Source organism: Odocoileus virginianus, chromosome 19, assembly GCF_023699985.2.
Source record: "Odocoileus virginianus isolate 20LAN1187 ecotype Illinois chromosome 19, Ovbor_1.2, whole genome shotgun sequence".
Lineage (NCBI taxonomy): Eukaryota > Metazoa > Chordata > Mammalia > Artiodactyla > Cervidae > Odocoileus > Odocoileus virginianus.
The window spans coordinates 55,111,184-55,132,643 of NC_069692.1; the positions used below are offsets into that span (position 1 = coordinate 55,111,184).

Consider the following 21,460-nt stretch of genomic DNA (forward strand, 5'->3'; position numbering starts at 1 on the left):
AGGTCTCCTGCATTGCAGGTAGATTCTTTGCCAACTGAATTAATAGGGAAGCCCCCCTATTTCTCCTAAGTAGATGCAATATTAAGTCATTTTGTTTGCCTTGCTCATCTAGTTCTGCTTCAGTTCAGTCAGTTCAGTTACTCAGCCATGTCCAACTCCTTGAGACCCACTGACTTCACCACACCAGGATTCCCTGTCCAAGACCAACTCCCAGAGATTGCTCAAACTCATGTCCATCACTTGATGGTGATGCCATCCATCCATCTCATCCTCTGTTGTCCCCATCTCCTCCCAAATTCAATCTTTCCCTGCATCAGGGTCTTTTTCAATGGGTCAGTTTTTCACATCTGGTGGCTAAAGTTAAGTATTAAGCAGGATTTCTTAGGGTCATTCACTCAATTAATGTCAGACTGATTGGTTGATTAATTGATTAATGTGATCCAGCAATTAATTTGTAAATGTAGATTAAATTCAAATAATAATTTCACTAATTTTGAGATAAATAGATATATATTGAATCCTAGACAAATTGGAAAATTATTTTGCATTTTATTTGCCATAACATTGAGTCTATAAAAATGCCATTAAAAATAAATTCTTAGAAAAAAATCTTGATAATTATAATTAATATATGTGTTAGGATTATAGAATATATTAGAGTCAAAAGATTTTGAGGTGTAATAAAATATATTTTGTATTATATATATACTAGGTACTATTGAGTATTGATCATGAAATAGCTTTGACATTCCTGGTTTTGTGTTTTATATTGAATTTCATAACAATTGTTTATACTATGTACTTATTCCATTTTTGACATTGCATTATTTTTAGTTAAAATATTTTAATATTAAAAAATGCCTTCATGATGATAACAGAGTGGTAGTTGTATTATGTTTTGAAATTTACACAAAATAAACAAATGTTACTTAACTTTGACTTATATTTGTTGGCAAATTTAATGTATTTGTCTATATTAATTTTGTATATCAGTAAAACAATTTATAGGGACTTCCCTGGTAGCCCAGACTGTACAGGATCCCTCTGCAGGGCAGAAGACCCATGTTCTATCCCCAGGTCTGGAAGATCCCCTGGAGAAGGGAATGGGAACCCACTCCAGTGTTCTTGCCTGGAGAATCCCATGGACAACAGGGTCTGCTGGGCTATAGTACGTGGGACTGCAGAGTCAGACCCAACTGAGCAACTAAGCATGACACACAACACAATTTATATTATTTTTGCAGAATTTTACAATTTTATGCAAATTAATATTTCTTGATGCAAGCACATATTAATATTTTATGATGGGTTTCCTAGGTGACTCAGTGGTAAGGAATCTGTCTGACAATGCAGGAGACCCAGGTTCGATCCTGGAGTCAGGAAGATCCACTAGAGGAGGAAATGGCAAATCACTACAGTATTCTTGTCTGGAAAATCCCATGAACAGTGGAGTCTGGTGGGCTACAGTACATAAGATCACAAGGAGTATGACAGGACTGAGTTACTGAGCAGCCACATGCTTATATTGATACTAACACCTTGTACTTATGAGTGAATATTCACATATTTTGATGTTTTAGTGCCTAGATATATGTGAAGAGATATACACTCTTCATTTGTATAAATTTTTTCTACTTATTTAGGTCAAACTTCTCAATAAATTTTTGCATAAAACATATAGGTAAAAATAAACTAAAAGATTAATTTAAGTATATCATCTCTGGGGCTTCTCTGGTCTCTCAGACTGTAAAGAATCCCCAGAAATGCAGGAAACTGAGGTTCGGTCTCTGGGTCGTGAAGATCATGAGATGAGAATGGATACCCACTCCATGTTCTTGTATGGAACATCTCATGAAGAGAGGAGTCTGGTAGGCTACAGTCCACGAGGATGCAAAGAGTCAGACAGGTTTGAGTAGACATATGCACACACCATTTATTTTGGCCTTTTCATACTGTTCATGGGGTTCTCAAGGCAAGAATGCTGAAATGGTTCACTGTGTGTTTTGTCAGAACTCTCCACTAAGATGAGTCCATCTTGGTTGGCCCTATATGGCATGGCTTATTAAGTTAAACAAAGCTGTGATCCATGTGATCATTTTGCTTAGTTTTCTGTGATTGTGGTTTTCATTCTGTCTGTGCTCTGATGGATGAGGATAAGAGACTTGTACAAGCTTCTTGATGGGATGGGCTGGCTGTGGGAAAAACTGGGTCTTTCTCTTGTGGGCAAAGCGATGTTCAGTAAGTCTTTAATCCAATTTTATGCTGATGGGTGCATCTGTGTTCCCTCCCTGTAGTTTGGACTCCAGCCAAACTACAGTAGGGATAATGGTGATCACCTCCAAAAGGACTTATGTCAGCAAGCCTCGCCTCCCAGGACTGCTGCTGTCAGCAGGATCCAGTGTCCCTGACCTTATTGCAGGCCACTGTAAACCCATGCCTCTGCTAGAGATGGCCAAATACACACAGGTGAGCCTGGCTTAAAACTAAACATACCAAAAACTAAGATAATGACATCCAGTCTCATCACTTCATGGCAAATAGATGGAGAACAAATGGAAACTGACAGACTTTGTTTTATCGGCTTCCAAAATCACTTCAGACAGTGACTGCAGCCATGAAATTAAAAGATGCTTGCTCCTTGGAAGAAAATCTATGACAAACCTAGACAGCATATTAAAAAGCAGAAATATCACATTGCTGACAAAGGTCTATATAGTCAAAGCTATGACTTTTCCAGTAGTCGTGTTCGAATGTGAGAGTTGGACAATAAAGAAGGCTGGGCTTCAAAGAATTGATGCTTTTGAACTGTGGTGTTGGAGAAGACTCTTGAATGTCCCTTGGACAGCAAAGAGAAAAAGGCAGTCACTCCTAAGGAAAACTGATGCTGAAGCTGAAGCTCCAATACTTTGGCCACATGATGCAAAGAACTGACTCATTGGAAAAGATCCTGACTGCTGGCAATGATTGAAGGCTGGAGGAGAAAGGGGCAACAGAAGATGAAATGGTTGGATTGCATCACTGATTCAATGGACGTGAGTTTGAGCAAACTCTGGAATATAGTGAATGACAGTGAAGCCTGGTGTGCTGCAGTTCATGTACTTGAAAAGAGTCAGACATGACCGAGAAACTGAACAAAAGCAACAGGGATACCATATGACAAAGTTCATAAAGTATAAAACGGTAAGATGAAATGTTTCAAGATTTTTTTAGCTATGATTAAAATGCTGTATTGAGTTGTATAGATTTCAAATGCCCTCTATTTTCTTCTTAAACAAAAGTGTTTTTTTATTATTTCTTCCCTTTCAATTCTTCTTACTTCTTTCTGTAAATAACCTACAACTCACCTTTTACCTGAATATATTTTTTTCTTTTCCAATTATCATCTTATCACGCATCACTTATGCTGGGTTTTGGGATAAAACTCTAATTTTCCATATAACTGATAAAATATCCTATCTACATTTTAATAGCATTATACTGCAATATCATCCTGATTTTTTCCTACTGTATCTGTTTCATTCCATATATTTGTTGATATTTTTAGTCTTCATCTGTCATAGAAATATTTTCCCCCAGGAGTCTTTATGACTGGGTTACCTCTTTCTTGATTTTTACTAAATCCAATGGTTGATTTACTACTCACTTGTCCACAAACAAGGCACCAGTATCCACCATGACTTGATTTTAGCCAAAGACTGTTCATGTGAATGATAGTTTAGCCTCTTCTGAGTTTCCACTGAGTGATAATTGAGCTATTATCTTATAGACTAGGAAGTAGATTAATATTCAGTGCTCCTAGTCCAGTTTCCTGGCAAACCAAGCATTCATCTAAATGTAGTTATCCTATATTGTGCAGGACCTAACTCCTTCCAGAATCTGTGCTTTAGCGCAATGGGATACACACACAAAAATCACAATCCCATGTTTGAATTGCTATCCGGGCTATTCCTGCCTCTTCTTTTCCCACAGACAACCATGTCTATCTGTGTTTACCAGTACACAATTCTTAACAGCAAGCCATACTCCACTTTCCTGTCACTCTGATCTCTGGTAGTTTTCCCTAAATGGATGTGGTTAAATGTAAAAGTATTTTGGTGAGATTAAGATCATAAAGCCTATAAAAACTGTTTTGTGTATCTGTAAGTGTAATGGGACAGTCAGAACATTTCTTTTTATTCATAAAGTAAAACTTAAAGTCTCTTTTTTTTTTTCATTAAAAATTCCCCTTAGATTATGCCAATAAGTTGTCTTCTAATGTTTTGTCTGTCATCTTAGAAATAATATCAGTTTTATAGACCTTCTCTTTGATTGCTGTTTTGGGGCTCTATAAGCTGCATTTTCTAAATTTCTTTACTAACTGACATTCTATTAGTATGTAGAATAAAAAGGATACTCAAAGATACCAGCTGAAGCTACTCAAGCCCTCTCCTGGAGGTCTGACTATTTATTATTCTGTGAAATTCTTCTGTGCTTTAAAATTCTGGTAACCACCCTGTTTCTCATGCCCCCCTGTCCTTAGGAGTATTAACTACTCTTGAAGATACTACCATTTTTTAACCTCAGGGCTACATTATTCTTGAGTCTCTCTGAAATCTGTGAAAACTGATTCCCAGATTCAAATTCACTTGGGATGACCTAGTGTAGTGTCTGTATTTCCAATTAGTCATTGATTGATATAGTTACCTGTCAGACTTCAGGGATCTTTTGTGCTTTGTGGTATATGTATGTGTATTTGAGTTTCCTACAGGACTATAGGAAAGACTAGGTGGAGGGCTTGTTAGATAGATGCCATTGTAATCAAGAAGTACAATATATTTTAAAATGTGTACTTAAAACCCTCCTTTGATAAATAGAAACTGTCATTGAAATATGTAAGAAATTTTTAGCAAAATTTGTATTTTTCATACTACAAATCATTTTCCATTTTTCACAACTGTCAGTTACATTTAAATTTGTATCTTTTGTTATCTTTTACCATGCTTCCTCTCACATGTTTTTTCTTCTGCCAAACACTGTTATTTATTGTCTCTGCTTCCATATATTTACAAACCTGCTTACGTCTTCATGTTTCCTACATCTGAGATCATGCCAATTGATTTTATAAGAGCACTCTCCAGTGTACTCATAACAGCAATTTCTCTTTATATTAAAAAATATCCTCTAGATTTTAAATGGAATAATTAAATGTGATGATTCAGTTCACTTCAGTCGCTCAGTCGTGTCCAACTCTTTGCGGCCCCATGAATCGCAGCACACCAGGCCTCTCTGTCCATCACCAACTCTCAGAGTTTACTCAAACTCATGTCCATCGAGTCATTAAATATAATTAATTACACCAGACATTAGGTCTATGTACATAAATAGGAAGATAATTTAGCTACTATGCCACATTTCCTGTATTCTCTCATTATTTAAAAACCTTTAAAGGAGACGAGACAAGTAGGATTCCAATGGGAAAGTTTACATATAATCACTTTAAATAAACATTTTGTTCTGCAAGGACCTGAAACACTATGCCAATGAAACTTTCATGAGAGTAGGTGAGAGATTATACATATAATTATTAGTATTACATCATTTGTCAATTCTAAAACACTTACAGAATTTAAGAACTCAATCCTGTGCCTCTGTTTATATTCTTATGTTTGACATTTTTATTGTTTGGTAGCATATCTTACTCTGCTGTCTTTTCAGTAGTCCTTAGCCTTATTCCTTCCTCTATTAATTTAGGGCTTGGTCTCTCAAATCCAAAGTCCATACTAAGGTTTACAATTGTCCACGTGCTTTGAGCACTTCCTTCCTCTTTGCTCATTGTGTTCAAATCTTACAGGCTTTCTCACTTTCCCTACATCTTCATGTGGCTGCTTCCTCTAACTGTATTCCATTCTCTGCTCAATTACTAGCTTTCCATAGATGTGACCCCTGACCACAGTGTATATGATTCTCTAGTCATTTCCTTGAATGTATCTCTAGCAGAGGGTAGAATATGCTCTATTTTTTGGATTCTGTGTCATCCACACTTGAATGTACACTCCATCAGGCAGGTTCAGAACTTTTTCTATCCAATTACCACTGTATGCCCCATACCTGACATGCAATGGAAGTTAAATAAATCAGTATTGATGGGTTAATAAATACATATCATTGAATAAGGTCAGCAATCAAGCTTAGGACTCAGGGCTATAAAAGTAAATGAGACTTTTCCGGTCCTCTCCCATACCTCTCTTCTATATTAGAGAAGAAGTGTTGTTGGCAAGAGTAGTATGGTGGGTGGTGGTGGCTGTTAGGAGGAAGGGGAGAAGGATGGTATGAACAAAACCTAAATGATTAGAGCAAGCATCAATGTCTGTTTCATTTTCACAAGCTCTGTTATCTAAGTCTGGTGAAATTTGGGGATATTTTTCAGTATTATTCTTAGTTTAATTTACTAAGAATCAAGTAATAAATGGAGCTAAGAAAGTAAAAATTAAGAAAAAAAATCTCTACACATTGTGTTTTGCTGCTAATGACAACCTTATTATTATTCACTGATTCATTTCTCATAAGATCCTCCTGAAAAAAACACAATTATTATCCATCACTTACTGATTAAAAATCAAATCTTACATTGGATAAGGAACCAATGGAAATGAAATTAGGGCCTCATTTCAGAATACCTGATGCCCTTAACTGCAACTTAATTGCGGGTCATTATCTTATTTGTAAATATTTTCAGCCTGTTGGTGCTCATGTTTTACTTTCATGTCCTACTTTTCTGGGGTATTATGAATAATTTATTTGACACCAGGAATCAACCAACTACTGAAAACAGACCACATTACTTCACGTTAGCAGTTATGAGCCAACACAGAGCACAGACAGGTGACTTATCCCAAGAGTCAGAGCCTTTCTTTATCACACTGTATCCCTGGACACATGTGTTTCTTATTGAAGACTGAGTTAGCAAATCAGTCTACACTGTCATTTGCCTACAGACAGCTCTTTGTCATTCAGGGCACCAGCCCATCAGCCAGGGCTATACACAAACTGATTCTCTTTTGGCAAGTCACACTTTCATCTCTCTCCCAATGCTGTGATGCATGTGTAATTTTTATCATGGTTTAGTTGATTGCCTTGAAATTATTTTCCATCTCATGTAAATTTCCAAATGTCTTTGTGTGATTGGTGTTCACAGTTGAAAGAACATAAATTGTTCCCATTTCAGAAGGTGATATGTGAACATATTTCCCCGAGTTCCTTGAAAGAAAGGCATTTTTTGGGAAATCACGTAATTGTTATTTATGTTTCTAGAAGTAGGTGTTACTGTGGTCTAAAATACCCACCTCATTTTGTGTACACTTGTCATAGCAAAACCTGTCTTCAGTAGGTCAAATTATGTTTAACCTATTTGATATTCCTATCACATTTTAGAATTTTCCTAGGAAATAAGTGTTCGTTTGGCAAGCTTAAGCATATATATTTAACATAAGTTCAGATGGTCAGTTTAATTCAAAAAGTGAGGCAGGGATTGTAAGAAACCAAAATTATGGATCATTTTAAATAAACACATCTTAGTCTAGGGAAAATTGCTTAGCTTGCTACATTGTTTCAGCATGAAGTCTAAATTTCAGGATTTTCTAGTTTAACTAACTTATCTATGTTATGACCCACTGATGGATAATTTTACTAAGGCAGAAATGAAATGAGTTCAATGCTTCCAAGTCATTTCTATCAGTGCAATCGTGTAGAGCACATATAAGCTTTAATTTTCCATTGTCAATTCTTCATTTATACCTTACGAGGTGATGTGGGCAGACTTGGAATTTTTCTGTGAGTGATGTTCTTGCACACATGTGTTATTGTGCATGCCTGGGCTTGACTAATAGTGTCATTTCCATTGCTCACTTATCTTGTTGAGAAATGATACATTCAAATTGTAGAATATTTTCATAAAATACTCATTATTTTCAATATAATTTTAGGCACTGTAAATAAAATAGGAAAATAGACTTTTTAGCTTTAATCATTATCTTAATGCTTATACTCATATACATAAATAATTTATTTTGAGCCCATTCATACTATGCATTTTAACTAATTAGTTTGCCTATATTTTTCCATGGTTAGTTTACTATAAAAAATCAAGAATTGGAGATATCTGAATGAATATAGAATTGTTGATGCTATTAATGATTATTAATGAAAGTCTCACACATGGAGCAGATGCACTGCCTGGGACATTTTTCCAACTGGGATTCCAGATGTGCTGTGACACTGGACTTCTCAGTGCTGTTTAAGTCTGGGATGTTTGCAAAAACCCAATCTGGTGATATATCCTCTGCTGTTTCTATTTCTCTTTTCTTTTAACGTTAGTATATTGAAATTAGGGGCTTCCCAGGTGGTACTACTGGTAAAGAAACCACCTGCCAATGCAGGAAATGTAAGAGACTGGTTTGATTCCTAGTCTGGAAGATCCCCTGGAGGAGAGCATGGCAACCCACTCCAGTATTCTTGCCTGGAGAATCCCATGGACAGAGGAACCTGGTGAGCTATAGTTTATAGGGATGCACAGAGTCAGACACAACTGAAGTGACTTAACACAGCATATTAATGGTTATGAATACCAGGGATAATTTTTCCACCACATCTAGTAAGCATAATTGCTTAAAGCTCACCCATGGTAATTTTATGAGCCTGTGAAAACATTTTAATTTTAAACTAATTTTAAAAACAAAGGAAAATATGCATGATGATAATGAATAATAGTATTACAAATGCATAAAGCCTGGATTATATTATATAATGTACATTATCTATGAGTTGTTATCTATATGTATATTTATCTATATCTAGCCAAAGAATTGATGTTTTTGAACTGTGGTGTTGGAGAAGACTCTTGAGAGTCCCTTGAACTGCAAGAAGATCCAACCAGTCCATCCTAAAGGAGATCAATCCTGCGTGTTCATCGGAAGGACTGATGCTAAAGCTGAAACTCCAATACTTTGGCCACCTCATGCAAAGAGTTGACTCATTGGAAAAGACCCTGATGCTGGGAGGGATTGGGGGCAGGAGGAGAAGGGGACAACAGAGGATGAGATGGCTGGATGGCATCACCGACTCTATGGACATGAGTTTGAGTAAACTCCGGGGTTTGGTGATGGACAGGGAGGCCTGGTGTGCTGCAATTCATGGGGTCTCAGAGTCAGACACGACTTAGCGACTGAACTGAACTGAACTGATTTATCTAGCTATCTAGAGAGAGAGAAACAGAGAGACCCACAAAGACAAAGGTATCTGGATCAACAGCAGACCAAATATGACAAAAAGCCACTATTTTTAGAACATTATTACTTACTTCATTTGTTTACATCCCCATCGTTGCTGCTGCTGTGGATATTGTGTCCCTTCATTTACATTATGTACACATGGTTTTATTGTATCCATCTGTCATTTTCCCTTAAAGTGGAACTGTAGTAAAAGATCATGTAACACACTAAGGAATATCATCCTGACAAGGTTGGCAATAGTAGTGCAATCCATCTGCATATGGGCATCTCTCACATGACTCTTGTTATCATTGACAGAAACACATTCACCATCTCCTTCAAATTTGCTAAGATGCTCAGGAGTAAATGTATCACCAGAAGCAGAAATAGTTCTCACCACTTCTATACGAAAACATATTGAGCTGTCTTTATAAGGAACGTCAATTGCCCAAAAATGTCCCATGGACCATTTTCTCCTTTGACTACAGGATCTGTGGCCTCTGAAGGCAGGTGTCCCAGTGAGTCTGGTCCTTGTGTTTCAGAATAACAGGAGCTACTGTGTCTGGCCTGAATGAAAGTAGCACAGGGATTTTTTGGGGGGATTTTTTGTTCATTTGTTTTGTTTTTCTTTTTAAACTGGTCTGCAAATACTTTCAACTTGTCCTTTTTATGTTTGGGTTGCTTGTTTTGTTTACTTTCGTTGTAAACATTCACTTTCCTTCAGAGAGTCATGAAAAATAACATCCTTTTTAATCATTAGATTTATTCATCAAAATTCTTTGGCTCCTAATTCTCTTCTTTCATGCTTCAAGCCAAGAATGGTGAGTTTATACATTGCATCACTCTGACCTCCTCTTCTGTGTCCTTCCACTTTTGGGGAGTGATTATATTGAATCTCTAGATAATCCAGGATAGTACACTTCTTTTAAAACCATTCGATTAGACCTTTAATTTTATCTAAAATGTTAAATCCTATTTGTCATTTATATTCATGTATATTTAGTTTACATGTTCTGAAGGTTAGTATGTAAACATTTATGTTTGAAGGCCACTATTCTGACAGCCATAGAGACGCATTGTAAAGTGTTTTCCTTGGATGAACTAAGGATACTGAGTACTTCAATTAAACATATATTTTGGATAATAGCCTTTATTTTGTTTACAGTACAAAACTGTTCTTTATGGAAATAGAAGATAGATGAATAAAGTGATTTTTAACTTTTTAAAGCTAATATTATAGATACTATGACACATGAAGATTTTATGAATCAAGATTATACTTCAATTGCATTAAATTATATAGTATATATCATGATGGGCATATTACTAAAACTTTTCCCAGTGAAGATTGTTATCTTCCAATACAACTGAGACCAGGAAAAAAAAAAAAATCCTAGAACTAATTTCATGTGAATTGAGGAACCTGTGACATATTTGATGGGCCTTCTATAGTTTTTCAAATAAGATGATACACATCTACTTCACTTTAATATTCACTGGGATTAATTTTCAGAATTGTGAAAGCACTTATTGTAAGAGTACAAAGTAGAGGTAGTAAGAAAGATGGGACTACTTGAAGAAAAGTTCTAGAAGAAAACACAAACACTGCATTCTATGACATCAGTCTCAGCAATAGATTTTTTTTTTCAGTTATAATTTTATTTTTCTTATTTTTTTATTTTTTTTCAGTTATACTTTTTTTTTCATTTATTTTTATTAGTTGGAAGCTAATTACTTTACAATATTGTAGTGTTTTTGCCATACATTGACATGAGTCAGCCATGGATTTACATGTGTTCCCCATCCTGAACTTCCCTCCCACCTCCCTCCCTATCCCATCCCTCTGGGTCGTCCCAGTGTACCCCCCCTGAGTACTTGTCTCATGCATCCAGTCTGGACTGGTGATCTGTTTCACACTTGATAATATATACGTTTCAATGCTATTCTCTCAGATCATGCCACCCTTGTCTTCTTGCATAGAGTCCAAAAGTCTGTTCTGTACATCTGTGTCTCTTTTTCTGTCTTGCATATAGGGTTATTGTTACCATCTTTCTAAATCCCATATATATGTGTTAGTATACTGTATTGGTGTTTATCTTTCTGGCTTACTTCACTCTGTGTAATGGGCTCCAGTTTCATCCATCTCATTAGAACTGATTCAAATGTATTCTCTTTAATGGCTGAGTAATATTCCATGGTGTATATGTACCATAGCTTCCTTATCCATTCATCTGCTGATGGGCATCTAGGTTGCTTCCATGTCCTGGTTATTATAAACAGTGCTGCGATGAAACTTGGGGTACACATGTCTCTTTCAGTTCTGGTTTCCTCAGTGTGTATGCCCAGGAGTGGGATTACTGGGTCATATGGCAGTTCTATTTCCAGTTTTTTAAGGAATCTCCACACTGTTCTCCAATAGTGGCTGTACCAGTTTGCATTCCCACCAACAGTGTAAGAGGGTTCCCTTTTCTCCACACCCTCTCCAGCATTTATTGCTTGAAGACTTTTGGATAGCAGCCATTCTGACTGGCAATTTTCAGAACTGTCTCTGTAGGCAAAGGAAACAGAAATGAAAATAAACAAATAAAACTATATTAGACTAAAAGGATTTTGAACAGTGAAGGAAACTATCAACAAAAGAAAACACTGCCTGCTGACTGTGAAAACATTTGCAAACAAAATAAGAATTAACATTGTTATAATAGCAGATTTTAATGTTCAAAATATACAAAGTACTCATACAATTCAATATCAAAATAACAAATAACTCAATGAAAAAGTGGACAAAAGGAGATGTCTCAGGTGGTTCAGTGGCTAAAACTCCACTCCTAAGCAAGGAATGTGGCTCCAATACCTAGTCAAAGAAGTAAGATCCCACGTGCCATGGGTTGGAGCCAAAATAAAAGTTGGGAAAGGATCTGAATATTTTACCAGAGATGACATACAAATGGCCAGCAGGTACATGAAAAGATGCTCAACATCACTGATCATCAGGGAGTGCAAATCAAGGTCAGAATATAATATCACCTGACACCTGTCACAATGACTGTTATCGAAATGACCACAAATAACAAAAGTTAGAAAGGATGTAGACAAAAGGTAGCACTCATATATTGTTGAAATTTAAATTGGTGCAGCAAATATGGAGAACAGTATGGAGGTACCTCAGAAGTTAAACATAGAATTGCTGTATGATTCAGCAATTCCACTCTTGGCTATTTATCTGAAGAAAATGAAAACACTAATTTGAAAATATATATGCAGCCCAATGTTTGCGGCACCACTATTTGCATAAGTCATGATATAGAAGCTACCTAAGTGCTCATCAATAGACAAATGCATAAAGATGGTGATGATGATGATGTGTGTGTCCACACAGACAAAAGAATATTACTCAGCCATAAAGGGAATGTAAGTTGCCATTTGCAACAACATGAGTGGATATAGGGGGTATTGTATTAAATAAAATAAGTCAAACAGAGGTGGATAAATACTGTATGGCTTGCATATATGTGGCTCTAAAAAAAGCAAACAAATGAGTGTTAATAACAAAACAGAAATAGAATCATAGGTGATACAGGGAATAAATAGGTGGCTGTCATAGAGAAGCATGATGGACGGATGAGAGAAACTGGTGAAGGAGATTGAGGAACAAACTTTTAGTACAAAACAGATGAATCACAGGTATGAAATCTACAGTGTGAGGAATATAGTCAATAACAATGTAATTTATTTGTATGGTGACATATAGTAACTAGAATTACTGTGGTGATAATTCTGAAATGTATAGAAATATTGAATCACTATTTCATGTAATAGGAACTAACAGTGTTGTAGATCAGTTACATTTCAAAAAAAAACAAAGAAACTCACAGAAAAATATTCAGATTTGTGGTCAGCAGAGGTGGGAGTTAGGGGAAAGTGGATTGGATGTAGGCAATCAAAAGATAAAAACTTCCAGTTTTAAGATAAATGAGCACTAGAGATATAATGTAAAACAATATAAATATAATTAAAAGTATTTTATGTTACATGTAATTAATGTTAAGAGAGTAAATCCTAAGCTTTCTTTAAAAAAAGAAAAGATATTTTTTATTCTGAAAAAATAGCATAAGGCATTAAATTTGATTATGATTTTACATGAAGAAATTTAAAATAAAAAAGATGTCAGTTGAGAAGGAAAAATATTCTAATTTCTTAAGATTAAAATGTGCAGGATAAAATTCAAGTTAATCCTGAAAATAAATATAAAAATTATTTTCTACACATAAGAATAGTAAATCAGAACATAGAACATGCGGTTTTATTTGCTTTCAAGTGATTTTAAATAAATGTCAAAGACAAATTTAATTTGTGAAAAATAAAATTTGCAATATCTTTATAAGAATGCATTCATTTCCAACAGATTTTCAAAATAAATGGTAGTCATCATTATCTAATTGATTTTTAAGTTTGGAAAAGCTCTTCCTCACTAGACATGTCTCTTGACTAAGGAGACTTTTTTCTTTCAAACTGATTTTGTCTTATTTTTTTTACCCAGGCTTCAAAGTATGGGAAGTTGCATTTATTTAACCTACTTAACTGACAATATTGCATAAAATACATAGCAAGCACAAAACAGCAACTGAATAAGACATCACCACCCAACAGGAGTGAAAAATGCATAAGAGAGTTGGAATTATTCATATTTTGGCAAGATATGTCTGTCACTCTGACTATACTATTATTTTCTTTCCTATTCTATACCTTTAAAATGACATGTTGACATAAGTTATTTTTGCCAGTAGCAATTGAAGCTAGAATGTATGGGAAAACATTTTGTTTGTTATTTTAATACTTGACATAAAAACTGTAAGTTGAAATCTTGAAATTGTTGTATTGCCTCTATCTTTTGATCCTACCCTCCCCTCATCCATTTGTGATTGTTTATTCCTTGTTTGATGGTCCTAAGCTATCATATGCATTCTATTTGTAAATTGAATATTGCATGGAATTTTGTATTGCTCTAGAATAAATGCAATGAAATTCGAATGTATAAAGAATATATTTAAATGACACTTGAACAGAATCCAAAGGTGCAACAGGGCCGTACGGCTGACCTTTAAGCATTAGTGTACAATCTCAAATAGTGCCCCCATTTAGAGCCTGTTTGAATCTGTTCAACCTTGAAGGTGATATGCTCTTACTGTAAAAATAAAGGCAGCTTTTCAGATATGAAGAAAAAAAAAGAGAGAGAGCTACCTGTCTCAGCATACTTTCAATATAAATAAAACTTTTGTTTGGGGAGAAAAGTGTAACTGATTGATCTAATATCATTAAGAAGTGTAAGACTATGTCAAAATTTAAAGCTTCATGAGACAAACTAATACTCTCAGTACCCATTTTTTTTTGCCCATTTGGTAAGAAAAAAAAAAGAAATGCCTTCAGGAACCCAAATGTTACACTATAATCTCACAGTTGTCACCCTATCCTGAATTGGCTTAACAACAGTATCTTAGAGGAGGTAAACGATTTCCATGAGACTCCACATTTTTAAGTAGATAGTTGTGAATCCCTCTTTCTCAGCAAGAACACTGGAGTGGATTGTTATTTCCTTCTCCAGGGGATCTTCCCAACCCAAAGATGAAACCACTGTCTCCTAAATTGGCAGGTGGATTCTTTACCACTAAGGCCCCTGAGAAGCCTTATGAATTTTACTGGTCTTTAATTTTTAATGAATTCTGTCACCTTACTTCCCAAGTATCTTTGTCAGCATGATTTCATCTATGTCATCATTTTATTTGGAATTCCCTTTCTCCTGTATTCCATTATGTGCAGAGTTCATTCCCCAATATGATGAACTGGACTAAGTAGCCTTAGTTTCAACTATGAAGTCAAAAGCAACCCAAGTACAGAGTAAAATCAACCAGTCTCCCAAGCCATAAACCTGCCAGTTATTATCCTAACATATTGATACCGTGTTCTTATTTCTGCATATTTGAGGAGTATTTTGTTTTTCTCTAGAAATTGTGCAACAAAGGAATGTACTGAATTGTGCTTCTTCTCATATTTCACTTTCACAAATTGCCAGGAACCCAACACAGATCTTTAAAGCACACCACAAATTTTCCTATGATATTTATTGAAATACAGTTCTCTCAAAAGAACAATTTCAAGAAGGAAGTTGATGGATATTAAGTTACCTAATGCATCTCCAATACTCAATAAACATTAAGCATCCAGATAAAAATGCAATTAATTTCCTATCATAACAGAAAACAAGTTAGTTTCTTAGATGTTTGCTTACATAGATGTTTCTGCTATAGGACTTGTAGAGCACTGACACAGGAGGGGAAATAATGTGTGAGGGGTGTGTGTGTGCTTAGTCACCCAGAAAATACTATATTTACTTCAAATTACTTTGAAATAGTAAGGGCTATGCTTTCAAACATTTGTATGAATATGCTGAAGTTACAAATAAAATTCTAAGAAGATACATTGGGAATTGAAGAACTTCAAATCAGATATGGAATTATAAAATAAATAAATAGTTAAAAAGTTTTGGAGATAAAAGGATAATATATCCCACGAATCATATAATAATGAGAATTTTTAAAGATAATAAATTCACAATACAATCAAGATAAAACATACTATAACAAACTTGATATCTCAGAAACATGCTCAAAATAAGAAAATATGGTATTACAATAAGGAGATAAGACATAATTATTCAATACATTTTCATAGAACAACTGAATATATAGAAAAATAGTCTGCTTCATCTCCCAACATTTAGAAATTAAATTGTTAAAGGATATTCATTTCAATGTATGACAAAAACCACTGCAATGTTGTAAAGTAATTAGCCTCCAACTAATAAAAATAAATGGAAAAAAATAAATAAAAAAATAAAATAAAAAATAAATGTAAATGCAAAATAATAAAGAACATAAAATATTGAATAGTTAGTGACCTGAGACTTATCAAGGAAAATTGCTTACAAAACATAAAAGCAGGAGAAGCTACAAAAGATAGATATAACTGACTATACAAAATTATGATATATATCTATCACAAAAAGAGAACCATAAACAAAACTGAAGTTAATAGATAAGTTGGCATCTAAAATACAAATGAGTGTACATTTTCATAATGTACAGGGAAAATATTCTAAATACATTGTAAAATATCAAATCACAGAAGGAAAAATGTGCTAAGGCAATTACCAAAAAATACAAGCCATCTGTATGGAAATAGATTAAAATTCAATAGTATATAGTCATTAACAGACAAATTAAAGCAAATAAACAACATCAATTAGATGAAGTTTAAAATTTTACAAAATAATTTCTTAATCATTTATTCACTTAATTCTCAAAGTCTTTGCAATAGTAATTACTAGTCCCCAATCTGTAGATGAAACACTGAGGACCAAGTTGTTGAAATAACGTCCTTAATTTTCACACAGTAGGCAAGAGGTAAAGAAAGTTAATCCAGATTTTATCTGGACAAAAACTGGAAGCTCACATAGACAAAGCTCTTCTTTTAGTTGATAAATGTTTATTTACTATTTCAATATTTTGTTTAAAATTTTTAAATAAAATATTACATAAAAGAAAAAAAAAGTATTTTGAATCTTGGCACTTTTCACTTTTCATTTTGCCATTTCTGTTACAGTCTCTTATTTTCACCTGGGTAGTCAACATATAGGTACAACATACAGGAGCTACCCTGGTGGTTCAGAGGGTAAAGAATCTACCCACAGTGCAGAAGACCTGGCTTTGATCCCTGGGTTAGAAAGGCCCCTTAGAGAAGGGAATGGACAGAGGAGCCTGGCAGGCTACAGTCAAAGGGATCAAAAAGATTCAGGCATGTCTGAGTGACAAACACATGCAGTCAACATAAATTGCCTATTCCATTTTAATAAACTTTTCAGGAAAACTGTTCCAGGGATCAGAGTCCCTCACCCAATCATACAAGACTCTACAGCTTTCAGGTTTAGAGATGAGGTGTACTATAACCAGGACAACTGGCCTAAGACTCTTTAGTAACCAGCACAAGTAGCTCAGTGTGCACGTGTTCTGTGTGTAGAGTCATAAATTCTGTAAAGGTTACAAGTATGTGCCTGTTGACTCAACTAAGTTTGTCCATTTTAATAAGGGTGCTCTCTCACACAAAATTTTCCCTTCCAAGTCATTCTTCATCGTTGATGCTATTTCATCCCACATAGATTATATTCAATTTTCCTGATCATAAACTTCAGCTTCATATATAATTTTAAATTCAGGTATCTGACACCTGATCATCCATATTTGCTTCTTATTTGCAGTTCCAATGAGAAAGCCTTTACCAATTCATCTTCTAGCCATTCAGACCCATAAACAATGTTCTCATTCTTTATTTTTCTTCATTTTTTTCTTTTTATTCTTTTTGAGACCACCATTGATTACAGTGATTTTTAACCATTCTCTCATTCCTCATACCACTTAAATATAAGTTCTGCTCAAATGTCTTTCCTTGCTCTTTTTCTATTTCTCCATTTTTGTCTGGGATACATTATTTATTTTGCAAATCTAGCTATGACTTTTATAGTGTATACACTATAAAAATGCAAATACTACTGCATTTTTAAATGGTAGATAACCACAGGTAACTGAATGTTCTATTAATTCTTCAAATTTGGAATATGCAAATTCAATCAATGCTTGATATTATCTTACCTTAAAGCAGCTCTCTTTTTCACTTTAACATTTAGTTCGTGGTAAGACCATTCTTCTTATTTTAATGTATCTCATTGCTATTTTCACCAAAAAAAAATGAAAGCAACTCCTTTCCTTCAGGCAGTTCACTTCAGTAACTAAGTCGTGTCTGACTTTGTGACTCCATGGACGACTCCAGGCCTCCCGGTTCATCACCAACTCCCGGAGTTTACTCAAACTCATGTCCATTGAGTCAATGATGCCATCCAACTACCTCATCCTCTCTCATTTCCTTCTCCTCCCTCCTTCAATCTTTCCCAGCATAAGGGTCTTTTCCAATGAGTCAGCTCTCTGCATCAGGTGTCCAAAACATTGGAGTTTCAGTTCAACATCAGTCATTCCAATGAACATTCAGGACTGGTTTCCTTTAGGATGGACTGGTTGGATCTCCTTGCAGTCCAAGGGACTCTCAAGAGTCTTCTCCAACTCAACAGTTAAAAAACATCAGTTCTTCAGCGTTCAGTTTTCTTTATAGTCCAACTCTCACATCCATACATGACAACTGAAAAAATTCATAGCCTTGATTAGCGGACCTTTGTTGGCAAAGTATTGTCTCTGCTTTTTAATATGCTCTCTAGGTTGGTAATACGTTTTCTTCCAAGGAGCAAGCATCTTTTAATTTCATGGCTGCAGTCACCATCTACAGTGATTTTGGAACCCCAAAATCACCTTCCAAAACTCCTTTCCTTATTAGTCTTTTAATTGTACTGGTTGGCTTTTTTAAAACTAATCAAATTCTCCATAAGGATAAATTTTACAGATGTTGTTTGTTTACATTTAAACACTTGGAGAAAAAAAAAACACAAAGCTTAATTAAGAAAAATAGATATATTGTTGATATTAACTGATATTTAACTTTTAAATTTCTGAAATTGAATAAAATATCTTGTCACCATTAAGTTGCAAATAGGATGTTTATAATACATTCCTGCAGATGTCAAAATAAATTTTCACTCTTTATACATTTTAATTGCTCCACTTAAATGAACTGAAAAAATTATATTTATTAGTCATGACTACAGAACTTAGGGAAAAAATATTTGCTAAGAAGAAAGTCAGTTCTTTTCTCTGTCTTTTACATTCAATAGATGAAACTTTGAAAGATCAAATTATAATTTGTCTTTTAACAGATTTTGTTATTTGTATGATCCACAACCCTTTTCAAATTATGTTGACATATTAGCTAACTTTAAATAAACCTAAAGTACCAATGTTTATGCTTGACAAATGGGGGTGAGATTATTCTGGTCATAAAGGTTTCTGAAATTTGTAGGATGTTTTAAAAAATATGATGGCAATTTTATTTTTGAAGATGAACAAATATATAATTTTTTGTAGAAAAATTTAAATCAATTCTGTTCTTAGTACAAGCAAGCATGCTAAGACTTTTCAATTGTTTCCAACTCTTTGCGATCCTATGGACTATAGCCTGTTAGGCTCCTCTGTCCATGATATTTTCCAGACCAGAATCCTGGGTTGGGTTGCCATGCCCTCCTCCAGGGGATCTTCCCAACCCAGGGATTGAACCTTTGTCTCTTATGTCTCTTGCATTGACAAGCAAGTTCTTTTCCATTATAACACTATCTGGGAAACCCTTTTTGCTTTGTATAAGGGAACAAAAAAGATTAATCTGTTACAGACAGTGAGGGACAATGAAAATTCTCCTACTTATAATCACATAAATCTAACAGGAGCATGTATTACATAGCATTATGTCCCCTTTCTATACAGAAACTGATCTGGATTTACCATCTGTCTGTTTGAGGTAGGTTTTAGCATTTAAAAATCACCCAAACTTTGTTTCCATAATAGCAGTTCTGTTTTGCAGCTTTTATTGTTTTGTACTGTGTGTCAGTGTGTACTCTTTCCCATATTATTATCTAATCTCTGTGAAGTGAGGATTCATGGGCTATCGTTAAAGAGTGTTTTGTATTCATTGTAACTGCTCAAGGATATAGTTAAGATATGGATGAAATTTTAGTTATAATATTTTTGTCTGTCAACATAATCATAATACATTGTTTTAAGCTTTGGCCTTGTGGAACTGAATCTTAACTATTACTTTGATTGCAAGATAATTACTTCAAGAATGGAATACAAAAGTTTTCTTCATGCAAATTTATTTATGTAATTTTATCAATAGAAAGCTAAGCTTTATTTCATGTCTGCCAATGTGAAATATGCAGGCAGCATTCATTAATGTCTAACAAAATTTAAAAATACTAACCAAAATTGTTTATTTTCCTCATACAAAAATGAAAAAATAATTGTATGACTTATTGTATTTTATAATTGCTTGAAACAGATTTTTATATAAAATGTTTCAGAACATATAATATTTTAAAGATATAATATCAGTATTATAAGTCAGGAAATAATTACTGATGTTCAATAGTACATTAGATTTTTGTAACACTTGATTTTATGTGTCTCTTGCTCTATCTTGGTGTATATTCTATTCTTCTGATTTATATTTTGGAATGGGTAGTAGATTCACAGTGAAGGAACAAGAAGTTCTCCCTGTCTCATTCACTGCTGCTAAATATTTTACAGTTCTACAGAACATGATCTATAAACCATCATCTTTTTCAGGAAGCATGTTCCAAAAGAACCAATGACATGAGAAAATCAATGAGGTTTAACATTTTCTATAACATAGCAAGCAGTATGACTCACAGTCTCAAAGTAGTTTAAAATAAGATGATATTATCTATTCAATATGATAAAATCTACAAGAACAGTGGCAAGTGAATTTCTCTATTCTCCGATATTATTCTCATCATAAAGCTGTAAATTTCTGTGGGGCAAATTTCAGCTCAAATTAATATCCCTTATACAAAGCTATGGCTCAGATGGTAAAGAACCTTCCTGAAATGTGGGAGACTCAGGTTCAATCCCAGGGTCAGGAAAATCCCCTGGAGAAGGGGATATTGACATACTCCAATATTCTTACCTGGAGAATTCCATGGACGAAAGAGCCTGGTGGGCTACACTCTGTGGATTCTCAAAGAGTGAGATATGACTGTGTGACTAACACACTTTCACTCATACAAAATTATAAAGTGTGTGTGTGTGTGTGTGTGTGTGTGTGTTTTCTTTTTTGGCTTTGTTGTTATACACTGCTCCATCATGTCTGACTCTTTGCAATTCCATGGACTGCAGCACACCAGGCTTCCCCGTCCTTCACCATCTCCAGGAGTTTGTTCAAACTCATGTCGATTGAGTCAGTAATGCCATTGAACCACCTCATCGTCTGTCATCCCCTTCTCCTCCTGCCTTCTATCTTTCCCAGTATCAGGGTCTTTGCCAGTGAATTGACTCTTCACATCAGGTGGCCAAAGTATTGGAGCTTCAGCTTCACCATCAGTCTTTTCAATGAATATTCAGGGTTGATCTCCTTTAGGATTGACTTGTTTGTTAGAAATATAAAATGATGCATGTTATAATAAACATATGGAATATGCTTAAGTCTTA

General features: G+C 34.7%; 1 pseudogene; it reads left to right on the forward strand.

Moving 5' to 3' along the window:
- Window positions 1–21,460, forward strand: part of LOC110137809 (stathmin-like) — a 48,686-nt pseudogene that overhangs the window by 9,476 nt on the left and 17,750 nt on the right.